This window comes from Protopterus annectens, chromosome 11.part0 (assembly GCF_019279795.1).
Source record: "Protopterus annectens isolate FY-2018-M chromosome 11.part0, PAN1.0, whole genome shotgun sequence".
In the NCBI taxonomy this organism is placed as follows: domain Eukaryota; kingdom Metazoa; phylum Chordata; order Ceratodontiformes; family Protopteridae; genus Protopterus; species Protopterus annectens.
In genome coordinates, this window is record NC_056745.1 from 491973556 (window position 1) to 491987623 (window position 14068).

Genomic DNA, 14068 nt, shown 5'->3' on the forward strand with positions numbered 1-14068 from the left:
ATGTTATCCATTTGTGTTGTAGGTGTATATGTGTCAGCACTAGGATGCCCTGTGCTTATGATGATACCTGTGCCGCCTCCCTGTCATCCATACCATCTATGCAGAAACAGGCTGATTTGGTTCTGATAAACATGTTGACTGTACCACAGTGGACCATAGTACTGCAGTGTAACATGTTGTAGGGAGTAGAGTATAAGGCATATTTGGCAGGTAGTGTAGCCATCCAGCAATGATTCCTTATACCTGTTAGTAACACTGGTTGGTTGTGGTCACACTAATGTTATCCATTTGTGTTGTAGGTTTATATGTGTCTGCACTAGGATGCCCTGTGCATATGATGATACTTATGCCACATCCCCGTCATCCAAACTATCAGTGCAGGGACAGGCTGATAGGGTTCTGATGCAGATGGTGACTGTACTACAGTGTACCACAGTACTGCAGTGTAAAATGTTGTAGGGCGTATAGTGTAAGTTATATTTGGCAGGTACTGAAGCTGCCCACAATGATGCCTTATAGCTGTTAGTAACACTGGTTGTTTGTGGTCTCACTAAAGTTATCCATTTGTGTTGTAATTGTACGTGTGTTAGCACTAGGATGCCTTGTGCATATGATGATACCTGTGCCACATCCCTTTCAGCCATACCATCAATGCAGGGACAGGGTGATATGGTTCTGATGCAAATGGTGACTGTACCGCAGTGTACCACAGTACTGCAGTCTAACATATTGTAGGGAGTAGAGTGTAAGGCATATTTGGCAGGTAGTGCAGCCATCCAGCAATGATGCCTAATAGCTGTTAGTAACACTGGTTGGTTGTGGTCTCTCTAATGTTATCCATTTATGTTGTAGGTGTACATGTGTCAGCACTAGGATGCCATGTGCATATGATGATACCTGTGCCACATCCCTGTTATCCATACCATCAATGCAGGGACAGGCTGATATGGTTTTGATGTACATGGTGACTGCACCACAGTGTACCACAGTACTGCAGCATAACATGTTGTAGGCAGTAGAGTGTAAGGCATATTTGGCAGGTAGTGTAGCAATCCACAATGATGCATTATAGCTTTTAGTAACACTGGTTGGTTGTGGCCTCATTAATGTTATCCATTTGTGTTGAAGGTGTACATGTGTCAGCACTAGGATGCTGTGTGCATATGATGATACCTGTGCCACATCCCGTTCATCCATACCATCAATGCAGGGACAGGCTGATATGGTTCTGATGTGCATGGTGACTGTACCACAGTGTACCACAGTACTGCAGTGTAACTTGTTGTAGGGAGTAGAGTGTAATGCATATTTGGCAGGTAGTGTAACCATCCAGCAATGATGCCTTATAGCTGTTAGTAACACTGGTTTGTTGTGGTCTCTAAATTATTATCCATTTGTGTTGTAGGTGTACATGTGTCAAGACAAGGATGGTCTTCGGCAGTCACATTCCACAACGGGGTATTTCACTATGGTGACACCATGACTGTGACATATCTGGGGTACAGTCAAACATATTTCACAGGTTACTAAACATGTTATTGCCTGTGCCACATGGACAGGTGGCATGCTGAGGTGTGTATTCCCTGCAAACTGATGTAGACCAATCCACATACACGCACACTGTTACTTGGCAACCCTGGGACTAAACCCCTACCTAGCTATTTAGTGATACTGAAGTGTGTGGCCTACATTGCACATACCACACAGAGTTTAGGGTGAGGTGTGTCCCAGGTTACATGTAACATGCAGAACATCCCCCGACATGTACAGTATGCAAATGGGGGATGTAATGGGTGTATTTGGACAATAAATAGTGTGACATATCAGCATATGCATATTGACAAACACATAACAGCTAGACACACATCTGAGATACCAGGGCCTATCACTGCTAACTAACTTGACCGTGTCTCCAATGTGTTACAGGTAGGTTGCACACATCACATGCATAACTGATTTGGATTGTGGTACCAGTTACGTGTATGATTGATGGTGACAGTGGTAACCATAACATGGTACATGGTACATATACCGTGTGTACCTCGGTGTAATGTACACAGCACCCACATCCCCCACTGGATATTGTACTCCCTGAAATCCATGATGACACTCTGCCATACTCACCATCACACATTGGCCGCAACTGTGATACAACCCATGGTATACCTCAAAATTGGTACTGCAGGGATATACATCTCATGCACATGCCACATGCATAGCAGGGTTTTGCATTGTCATGCCTCACCTGTTGACAGCAACAACACTATGTGCTACTATGTGGCAATGGGTATTGAAAGAGGAATATGTGGCCTTGGAATACTGTGCCACACAGATATACAGGCATTCATAACTACACACACATGCCAGAACACAATGGGTATCCCATGCCTAGCACCCTTTTGTAAAACACTGTTGTGCTACTATTGCAATGCTCGTGTTGCCAGTATGGGGTGAGCTTAATAGGGAACATGTAATGTCCCATACATCAGCAGCCACAACTGACTATGGCAATGGGTGTTGCATTGGTTGTGAAGGCCCACTTGGAATTCCCATGTACAGGTGTGCTAACACACAGACTCTACTATACTCAGTCATGCACATGTACACATGTGTCAGTACAGGGGTGCATCCCTGCAGGTGGTCATAGCATGTACCTAGCTATTGTCCAAGGGGAGATGGGTTGTGTAGGGGCTGTGTGTACAGTGTTATCCTGCCACCTGCCAGGTGGCAGTGGGCAATCTACCAACAGGCACTACTGCGTAACCCTCAGGGTGAGAATGGCATGCATCAGCCAATTCTCCAGGTGCCTCCTGCACATGGCCACTGAGGTGATCAAGGTGACATGTATGCAACATGCATTACAACACATGGTTAGTGTCTGTGATGGAGACCTGTACCCATGCATGTTCTGTTGACTGTGTTAGTGTAGTGGAGGTACCTGTGGCATGTGGTGCATACAGGGTGACATCTCCTATATGTGCCACATCTTATACAGCTGAGCAGACATGTCAGTGTCAATCAAGCTTAGGTTTCCTGTACATATCACAGCTGGACACTTGACATCTGCACATGTGTACAGGGACTGACAGTCAGTAGCATGAGTGCATTGACAGATGCCTGACAACAATATGTATGCCAAAACTACATGTCAGATGCCCTCACTAACATGTGCTGTACAGACGGTAGTCTACAGTTACATCCCACATGATGGAGCATTACCCAGTAAGAGGTATATACTGTGACGCAGCTCACACATCAGGGATACAACATGGAGGCTTCGGTGCTCAGCCATGCTCACAGGTGTGCCTGTTGTCAGTACTACATTAAGCACTCTTCTCTTGCCTGGGTAAGCACTGTCAACAGTACTACTGCCATGATACACTACATGCCTGTGTGACAGCATGTACCCTGGGCTACTACACCTGTATGTAACACATTCACATGGATAACAGTGCTGTACAGGCCTCATATATGTCTATCACACATGACACTCACACCCCTTGCTGCTGTAATGACAGCACATAGGTGCTTGTATTGTACATGGCATTAAATTCACTTATTACAGGTTATTATACTGGGTTGTGTGTTCTGGTTACCAGGGCTAAGCTATGCTTAGCAAGTATCAACATTGCTGCAATATAACAGCTAAGCTGGTGTGCACACTGGTAAGCGCTGCCTACACTGTGTAAGTGCCCTTACTTTTACCCATAGCTTAGCACTACTTAGCTTCATGCAAACCCATGCAAATACACTTAAAGCTCAAAACTGCCTTAACCACTCTGTATCTGACAGCCTTTGTTCTGCCCAGTAAAAAAATGGACAGCCCTTGCAGGTCTTGAACCCAGGACCCTTTACACTGAAGTCACAGCACTCAACCACTATGCCATGACCACTGTGAAGACAGCTGTTGTTTTACCAATAAAGTTGTCAATACACATATTGAGTAGAATTGAACAATTGCCTTTACTTCCTAAATTGTGGAGTCCTTATTATTAATATGACTGTTGCATCACATATGCTGTTTTATTATAATGTGCACATAGCAGATACATACAGTGAGATACAAGTGGGAGGGTATACACAATCGTGATGTTTACTCATGACAGGCATATGGTCGTATACATATACACATCTGTATAGTGCTACATATATATGGCCATGTGTACAACTCTTATGTACATATATAGATGTGTGTATATGTATATATATATATATATATATATATATATATATATATATATATATATATACACATATACACGTATATGTATATATAGATAAACGTATATGTATATATAGATATATGTCTATACAGCTATATATGTATGCACATTCTATGTGTACAGTTATGCCTAGTTATGTTGGTATATATGTAGGTATGTACAACTATATGTGCATACATATATATTCTGATATACCTACTGCTGTCAATATATATGTAGATATCCATACATATATGTGCATAAGTATCTCTATCTGTATATGTGTAGACATATATTTCTTTGTATATGTATATATCTTAGTGTTTATATGTATACATATGTACATATACATATCCATCTATGTCAATATGTATATGTGTATATATCTATATAAATATATGGAAAATTAAATATACATATATGTTCACCATAAGTCCTGAACATGGAGTGGAGCCCTACTTCAGCCCCAATAGTCCCAACTTTATAGTGCAAGGGGATATCAGGTACGTATTGCAGGTATATTTGTGGACTATTGCTACTGTAATAGGGATTGTCTTCACAGACATGGTGTGTGTGGAATGTCACATCTGCTTTTAACATGTGCACCACTGGCTACTAACAGACATCCTAAGGACATCATAGTACAGTACCACTGCTAGCACAGGAATGCTCTTGTGGACTACAGCAGAGATATGGTCAATATATGTGGACAGTCTGACACACTCTGGAAACTCTAGAGGTATACACAGAACCCCTTTGTGCAAGACATGTGGACCAAGCCTAACAATGTGGATGTTGACAGCCATGTAGCTGGGTATAACACGTAACTACTGGTATGCAATTGCCCCCATAGGTTATGGATTCACACACACACCTGTCTGTCATGACACATAATAACTGGTGGTACAGAGGTGCCATGGCCACATAATACCCACTAGTTATTGATGTACATATGTACAGTATCCCACTGCTTACTGACAAACATAACTGTTATGGTTGCCTGGCAGCAGTACATCTGGCAAGTATCTGGATATGACATCTCATTTGGGTAAGTACACTAAGCTGCTTGACATGTAACAAAGAACTGTGCAGGCTACAGGCAGACTGGCTCAGCACTGGCCTACATTTCCTATGGGGGAATGCACATGTACCTGCATATATTGCAGGCTCTACAAGCATGTCACAGCACAGAGTAACAGACACCTGTGTAAAAGTGCATAACCACAACCAATGTGAACACAGCCACATGTGGTAAGCTAGCATACGATTACAGTATATGGACTATCTGTTCAACACCATCCTCATATGTGCCGCTCACACACTAGCCCTACATACACTGGGCCACTACACAGTGTGGTCCGATGCCTGTCTGTGGTATGAGACATGTGTGTGTTTGGCCCTACAAACATGTAAGCTGATAGGGTAACATACAGTGGAGCAGCATGTAAGATCAGATAGAAAAGGACCAAGAACAATGACATCTACCACAGTCTGTACACATTAACAATACACACACTGTCGACTATCACCATAAGTACACAGACCTCAGTACTGTACACACAACCACAGAATGTCCAGGTTATGTCATCAAATATAACCCCTACTATGCATAACATGTGTAGCAGTCTAATATCTCACTGGCTTATCAGATATGATGTCAATAAAAATGGTGTACAGCACATATGCACCTCTTACTGCATGACATATATACAAAGGCTGGCAGAGTTGTGGCTGGAGGCACAAACACAGGGCCATTATTCAAGTTACCTGGCACTTGTCCACTAAAGCAATTATATAGGTTCATAGGTTTATACTAGGCTATCTGCCCTAAGGCATTTATAAGCCTAGCCCAAATTTTTGTGGCTTACGCCACCCCTTATATGAAAAAATACTGTGCCCATTAGTTTGTTGTGCCTCTGTCCAGCAGTGACACAGAGATGATTCCCGGGATAAACCTACGATCTCCCATCCACAGGTCAAGATTTCTCTTGAACAGAGCCAGCGAGGTGCTCTGCCTCACATGGATCGGGATTTTATTCCACAGCATAGGGAGTCTCTGAGTGATAAATCTATCCCTCCAGCACATCCTATTTATATCCGTGCTAAGGTTTAAGTCGCTTGCTCTAGTGGTTTTGGTGGATTTGGATTTTTTGAGGTGGAGCATGTCCATTAATTCCGGGTTGGACATGGCCTTGTATGTCAGGCACATGGCACCTCTGAGTAGACGGTATGCAACTGAATAGAGCTGGAGTTTCTTCAATCTGGCAGCATATGACAGATTTTGGAGTCCCTTTATCCTTTTGTTGAGGAACTTTTGGGGTCTCTCCAATTGCTGCAGATGTCGGGTGAGATACATCCCGAATGGGGCATTGTACTCGATCATTGGTCTGATAAGTGAAGAGTACAGGGGAACAATGACCTCACTAGATCTGGATGTGAATCCCTTCATGATCAGGTGGGCAATGTAGAAGTCAGCATTAAAAAATTAAAAGCACTACAACCTCACAAACTCCCCTTGAGTACCTTGTTCCCCATTAGCCCTTTTTTTTTCAATTATAAAGGAATTTCCAATACTATTCTAGCATGTCCAAAGGTCAGTTCTCAATCTCCTCTCCGGTCCAGCTGGTGAATCTGGGAATCTTGAGGCAATGTTACAACTGCCTCAGGTACACAGACAACCCTCTCCTCCTCCCAACAAATTCCAACACATGTGAGAGATGCAACCATATAGCCAAACTGGAGGCTAAGCTCTCTCAACTCAGTACTGGCATAACCAGTCAGGAGGAGAAGGAAACCACACTCACTACAATTCCAGTCTCACATAGACCTACCACGACAGCAAACCAAACACATAAACACACAAAAACATACTTGGAGGCTCTAAATAAAAATCTGCCTAAGCAGCAGAGACCTCCAAAGCAGACACGTAAGCAACCGCTACCCCAAAACAAAACACATACAACACATAGCTCACAAAGCCAGTGTGCCGAACAGTCACAGCCCTTAAGGCTAAACAACACACCTGATACACTTGTAATAGGTGACTCTATCGTCAGGCACACTGACATCCCGCTCACCAGGCTGAACAAGGAGAAGGTCACGGTGAGCTGCCTGTCGGGTGCTAGGATCCACCACATAACACAAGCACTCAGGTCACTCCAAGGCAAGTACAAATATGACTCAGTCATTGTCCATGCTGGTGTGAATGACCTGAGACATACCTCCCTGGACTACATGAAAGGAGACATAGGGGAGCACTCTGAGCATGTAGCCCAGGCCGGTATGACCCTGACCTTGAGTAGCATCTTACCCTCACCAAGAATGATGCCACAATATGAAGACAAGATGATCAATTTCAACAATTGGCTTAAGTATTGGTGTCATTCAAAGGGGATCCAATGCCTGTCAGCCTGGGATGACATCCTCGACAAGCCACGATGTTTCGCTAGGGACGGCTTGCACCTGTCACCCCTTGGCTTTCGGATATTGGCAAAGGCTCTTGCTACCCCCATAGTGCCTTTTTTAGGCAAGGCTCAAAAGACAAACCCACCTCCATAGGTATCACAAGGGATAAGAAACTAAGAGTAATGCTACTCAATGCCAGAAGTCTAAACCTCAAGATGCACGCACTCGAAACTCTCCTTAGCATGGAGAACATCGATATCTGTGCAGTAACAGAAACCTCGTTCAAGGCTCCCGAGAGCACCCCAGCGCTACCAGGTTATACCTCATACCATGCTTTTCGGCCCCAAAACTTGGACCGAACCACAAAAGGAGGGGGAGTATCAATATTCGTCAAAGATAACCACACCTCCAGGTTGGTGGCACAGCACAAAGCATCAGAGACTATCCATGTGCAACTAATAGTGGATAAAACTGCCTTCCAGTTTATAGCCTGCTACAGACCACCTTCCCAAACTCAGGAACCCCACTCGGCCTTCCTGAGAACACTGGAAAATATGAAGGGCTCTCCAAACACCATTATATTGGGCGACTTCAACTACCCAAACATAGACTGGGAGCATTACTCTAGCTCCAACACCCTAGCCCAAAGGTTCCTAGAATTTATAAACTCAAATGCTATGGAACAACTTGTTACCACTCCCACAAGAGGGGAAAACATACTGGACCTGATCATCACCAACATGGGGACTCTATGCTCTAGACCAGAAGTGTATCCCTCATTGGTAAGATCAGACCATAAACTAATCTCACTGGATATTCACATCCCGACCCCACCCCCTGCCCTGAAAACCACAGTGAAAAACTTCTCTAATGCAAATTTCACACTCCTCAAAACCGAGGTGGAATCCTTCAAAGCCCCGCGGCCTGTGGAAAATACGTCCCAGACCGCAGAATCCTTTATAAACGCATTCTATGAACACCTTCAGGAATGCATGGATCATGCAATCCCAAATAAAACCAAGTCCCAATCCTCCAAAGGCAGACGCCCTGTCTGGTGGACCCCAGCCATAAACAAACTATACAATAAAAGGAGGAAGCTACTACATGATAGAGCAAAATCCCAAAAGGGAAGGCATCTCTGATCAGTATTAGCAAAAACTACAGGCACTCATAAAATCGTCTAAGGCCAGCTTCGAGAGAAAAATTGCACAGGACACTAAGGATAATCACAAGGCTTTCTTTAGTTATGTTAGGAACCTGGGTGGGAATTCCCAGATATGCTCAGAATTAGTCCAAAATGACAAAAAATACATCGAACCCACAGACATTGCCAACATCCTAGCTGACAGGTTCAGTGCAAACTTCTCCCCCCCTCCCCAACAAAAGGGCAAATATCTATCCCAGCAGAGTGCTGCCCCCCTGACATCTCAGATGCTCAGGTAAGAGCTGCCCTCTCCAAAGCAAAAACAGAGCATCAATGGGACCAGACGATGTCCCGGGCTGCGTCCTACATCAACTCCAAGAAGAGCTAAACCCTAACATAAAACTACTGTTCAATCTCAGCCTTACTACAGGATATGTACCCAAAGAGTGGCGTACAGCAACAGTGGTGCCTCTCCACAAAGATGGTGCCTCAACGGATCCTGGAAACTATTGCCCCATAAGCCTGACTAGCTTGGTCTGCAAAGCTATGGAAAGGATCCTCATGGACCTCATAAATAAAGATATTGGGGACCTACAGACACTGGAACCTACCCAGTTTGGCTTGGTTAAGGGCAGATCCTGCCTTTTAAACCTGGTTGATTTCTTTGAAACAGTCACTAAGGCCATTGATGAGGGGAAGGTGGTCCACACAGCCTACCTGGACCTCGCAAAAGCCTTCAATACTATACCCTACTCGGGCATTATAGATAAGCTCACCAGCTTAAATATAAACCCCTATGTCACTAGATGGGTTGCAAACTGGCTCAAGGACAGAACCCACATGGTTAGAATTGCTGGAGCCATGTCAGACTCCAAACCAGTTACAAGTGGCATCCCACAAGGCTCAGTCCTGGGACCCCTCTTGTTCGGTATATATTTCTCGGAGGTACAGGCCAACATGGAAGGACTGTGGCTGACCAAGTTTGCAGATGACTGCAAACTGGGTGCCATAATCGACACTCCAGCTGACACAAGCATACTCCAAAAGGACCTCATAGAAACAGACAACTGGTGCCAGAGCCATGGCCTCAAGCTAAACGCCAAAAAGTGTATAGTCATTCCCTTTGGCAAAAACAAAGTGCCCACAAATTACCACACTGGTGGTAATCCATTAAGTACAGAAGAAGTAATTAGGGGCCTGGGGACCCAAGTTGATAGCAATCTCTCATTTGACAACCATGTGGCCAAAGTGGTTAGAAAAACATTTTATATAGCCCACCAATCATGAAGGGATTCACATCTAGATCAGGGGAGGTCATCGTGCCTCTTTACTCATCCCTCATCAGGCCCATAATTGAGTACAATGCCCCTTTTGGGATGTACCTTACCAGACACCTGCAGCAACTGGAAAGACCCCAAAAGTACCTCACCAAGAGGATCAAAGGGCTCAAACAGATGCCATATGCTGCCCGGTTAAAGAAACTCCAGCTCTTCTCAGTGGCATACCGCCTGCTCAGAGGCGATCTGTGCCTGACGTATAAAGCCATGTCCAACCCGGAATTAATGGACATGCTGCACCTCAGAAAATCCAAATCCCGTCAAGCTACGTGCTTGAGAGACTTGAACCACAGCACTGAAATAAATAGGACATGCTGGAGGGACAGATTCATAACCCAGAGGCTCCCTTCACTCTGGAATAAAATCCCAGTCCAGGTTAGGCAGAGTCCCTCATTGACTCTCTTCAAGAGGAATCTTGATGAGTGGATGGGAGATTGTAGGTTTACCCTGGGTATCACTTCTGTGTCACTGTTAGACAGAGGCACAGTATACTAACCTCGAAAAAGTGCATAGCAAATTTATTTTAAAGTGGGTGGTGAAAGCCAAACACACTCTGGATAGGCTTATAAATGCCCTAGGGCAGATAGCCTAGTATGAACCTATGAACCTATGAACATGTTGCTGTGATAACCTCATACATTTACTGTTGTAACAGGGTTTGTTGCAACATATGTTCTATGAGGGAAATGAAGTCAGTAACTCTCATGGCTGTCACCCTCTACAGACTGCAATCCTCTCACAACCTTCTGCAGTTCACAGATAGGTGCTCTGTGGGTAACACAAGAAACAAAAGGCACCACACACTACGCAGTCTGCAGATGACCCTACTGATGTGGGTTTCCTCATAAACATAGCACTGGCATGACAGGTATTAAAACATGTAAAACAGCCATATCCACACACATCCTGTTAAACCAACATTACTCCAATTGCAGCATAGCAGCACTTACAGTCTGTAATCAAGTCAGGCACATCGCCCTCCTGTGTGTTGGCCTGTTTCCACAGTGTATGTTGTTAGAGATAAATCCCTAATCCTTCTGTTATGCTGTTTGCCAAACAACAGATCGAGTTCCTGCTCACAGTGAATGAAAAGTTCCAACACCAACATGATGTTCCTAGATATTGGATTGTGTTTCCATGCAATTGGCTATGGGAATGTTACCACAGCTGTTCCACATGCATTCAGCTAGATGAGGGCTGCAATTTGTGCAGTGGCCATCAGCTGATCATGAGCATCACTCACAATACACATGCTAAGCAAAGCAGGTGTAGGTCTCCACATCCACCAGAGAGGGAGTGAGAGAGGCAGACAGAGGCAAAGTAAAGTCAGGGAAGGCTGGGAGAATAAAACTTAAGTATGTTTGTGTCACATACCTACCAGCACAGGGTATCAAACCCCTGATGACTATATAGTGCTATCACATTTCTATGCAGTTATTGGATGTGCCACATAGGTTACATTTTGAGGAGCCCTCAAAAAATAGTGAGATGGCCACAACGCATTACTGTGCAGGTATCACATACGACACAGGGGTAATACAGAGATATATGGGCAAAGGGTATGTGGAGGTGTCTGACAATGGACAGCATGCTTCACAATGCCAATGGGGGTTGTAGTGAGTGTGAATGTGATCATACACATCATACAACACACACACATACACACAGGGTGCCTGTACTGACATGCATGGGTACATTGCTTCACAGGTGTGTAGCGATTGACTGTGCCAGACAGTTATGCAAGGCTAGGTGATGGGTGTACCTTGGCATCAGCCAACATAAAATTGGTCTGCATTGTGGCTCAGGGGTGTAGTTTCAGGATTTGGCCATACAGGTGGGTATTGTATTCACCATCCATTCACCAGGGTGACTATTGTGTGTGGCCAATGCTGTGCATTGTTTGCCATGTATGTGTTCCTTAGTTCATGACATGGACGGTGTCTGGGATGTCCACACCTCCCACATGCATGTACAGTGACATGTGGCACTGTACCTGGGGTATCTGGCCCATGTTGTATACACATATTATCATCAAATGTGTCAGTTCTGGCCTCATGTGGTGGGAAATGGTAATGGACAGCAGGTTTACCCTGCACCTACATTGATAGCATGATACCAGCATTCCCTATTGTCAGTGGCATTTGTCCATAAAGGACATGTTTTCAGGCATGGTATGCACTTTTTGGGTCACATTTGATGGCACCACAGGTGTTGCAGGTGTCCAGTGGGGAACATGGGGAAGGTGCACTGTCGGCATATATGTGCCTATCAGAAAGATGGACATGGTGCCATGGCCTGTGTAGCTCACTGCAATCACACCATAGTTACTATCAGTGGCCAATATGCAGGGTACTACCAACATAACGGCTGTTGCTTAAGCAAGTGTGTGTGTGTAAGAGACATGGGTTGAGAGTGTTCTCTGGGTAATACTAGGATTGCTAATTTTGTTTGCCTGGCCTTGATGTCACATGCATAGGTATGAATTTGCACCGAGCCTCTCCGCTATTTCACATCTGTTATTCCTGTATGGTGGACATTGTGCTACAACTAGGGCCACCATATAAGAAATTTGCAAAACCCACTCCACATTGAGCCGTTGTTAAACACTCACCCCACCTCAGCTACGAGTTACAAACACAGACAGACACACACACACACACACACACACACACACACACACACACACACACACACACACACAGACGCACACACACCTGTCATGTCTGGGATTAGAACTCCTACCTAACTTTTATTACACTACAGCACTACACAGTTATAGGATGTGCCATGGAGATTACTGAAGTACTCCTTCCCCAAAGGTGTATTGCCCATTGGATGACATCAGCAGGATTGCCAAAGTAGGGCATTTGAATTGTAGTGAGTGTGGCTAGGCTAAACTACATTGCTCCCTACACAGACATTGAAACACACACAAAACACCCACAACCAATATGTGTGGGTATAGAACCCCTAACAGAGTTCTATATCACACTACAGCATGAAGCTCTTATAGGACACACCACAGGAATTACTGGAGTACTCCTTCCCCAAAGGTGTATTTCATAATGAATGACATCAGCAGGATTGCCAAAGTAGGGTATTTGAATTGTAGTTAGTGTGGCTAGGCTAAAATGCATTGCTCCCTACACAGACACTGAAATGCACACAAAACATCCACAACCAATATGTGTGGGTATAGAATCCCTAACAGACTTCTATATCACACTACAGCATGAAGCTGTTATAGGACAAACCACAGGGATTCCTGGAGTACTCCTTCCCCAAAGGTGTATTTCACAATGAATTACATCAGCAGGATTGCAAAATAAGTGTCTTTGAATTGCAGTGAGTGTGGCTAGGCTAAAATACATTGCTCCCTACACAGACATTGAAACACACACAAAACATCCACAACCGACATGTGTGGGTATAGAACCCCCAAAAGAGTTCTATATCACACTACAGCATGAAGCTGTTATAGGACACACCACGGGGATTACTGGAGTACTTCCCCAAAGGTGTATTTCACAATGAATGACATCAGCAGGATTGCCAAAGTAGGGTATTTGAATTGTAGTGAGTGTGGCTAGGCTAAAATGCATTGCTCCCTACACACACACACACACACACACACACACACACACACACACACACACACACACACACACACTTACCATGTCTGAGATTAGAACTCCTCCTAACTAGTTTATCGCACTACAGCAGTACGCAGTTATAGGACATGCCAGAGAGATTACTGGGCTATACCTTTCCGAAAGGTGTATTTCACAGTGCATGACATCAGTAGCCTTCACACAGTAGGGCAGTTGGATTGTAGTGAGTGTGACTAGCCTGAAAAGCATTTTTCTCTCCACAGACGGTGAGACACACACACACACACACACACACACACACACACACACACACACACACACACACACACACACACACAATTGCCACGTCTGGGATTAGAATTCCTACCT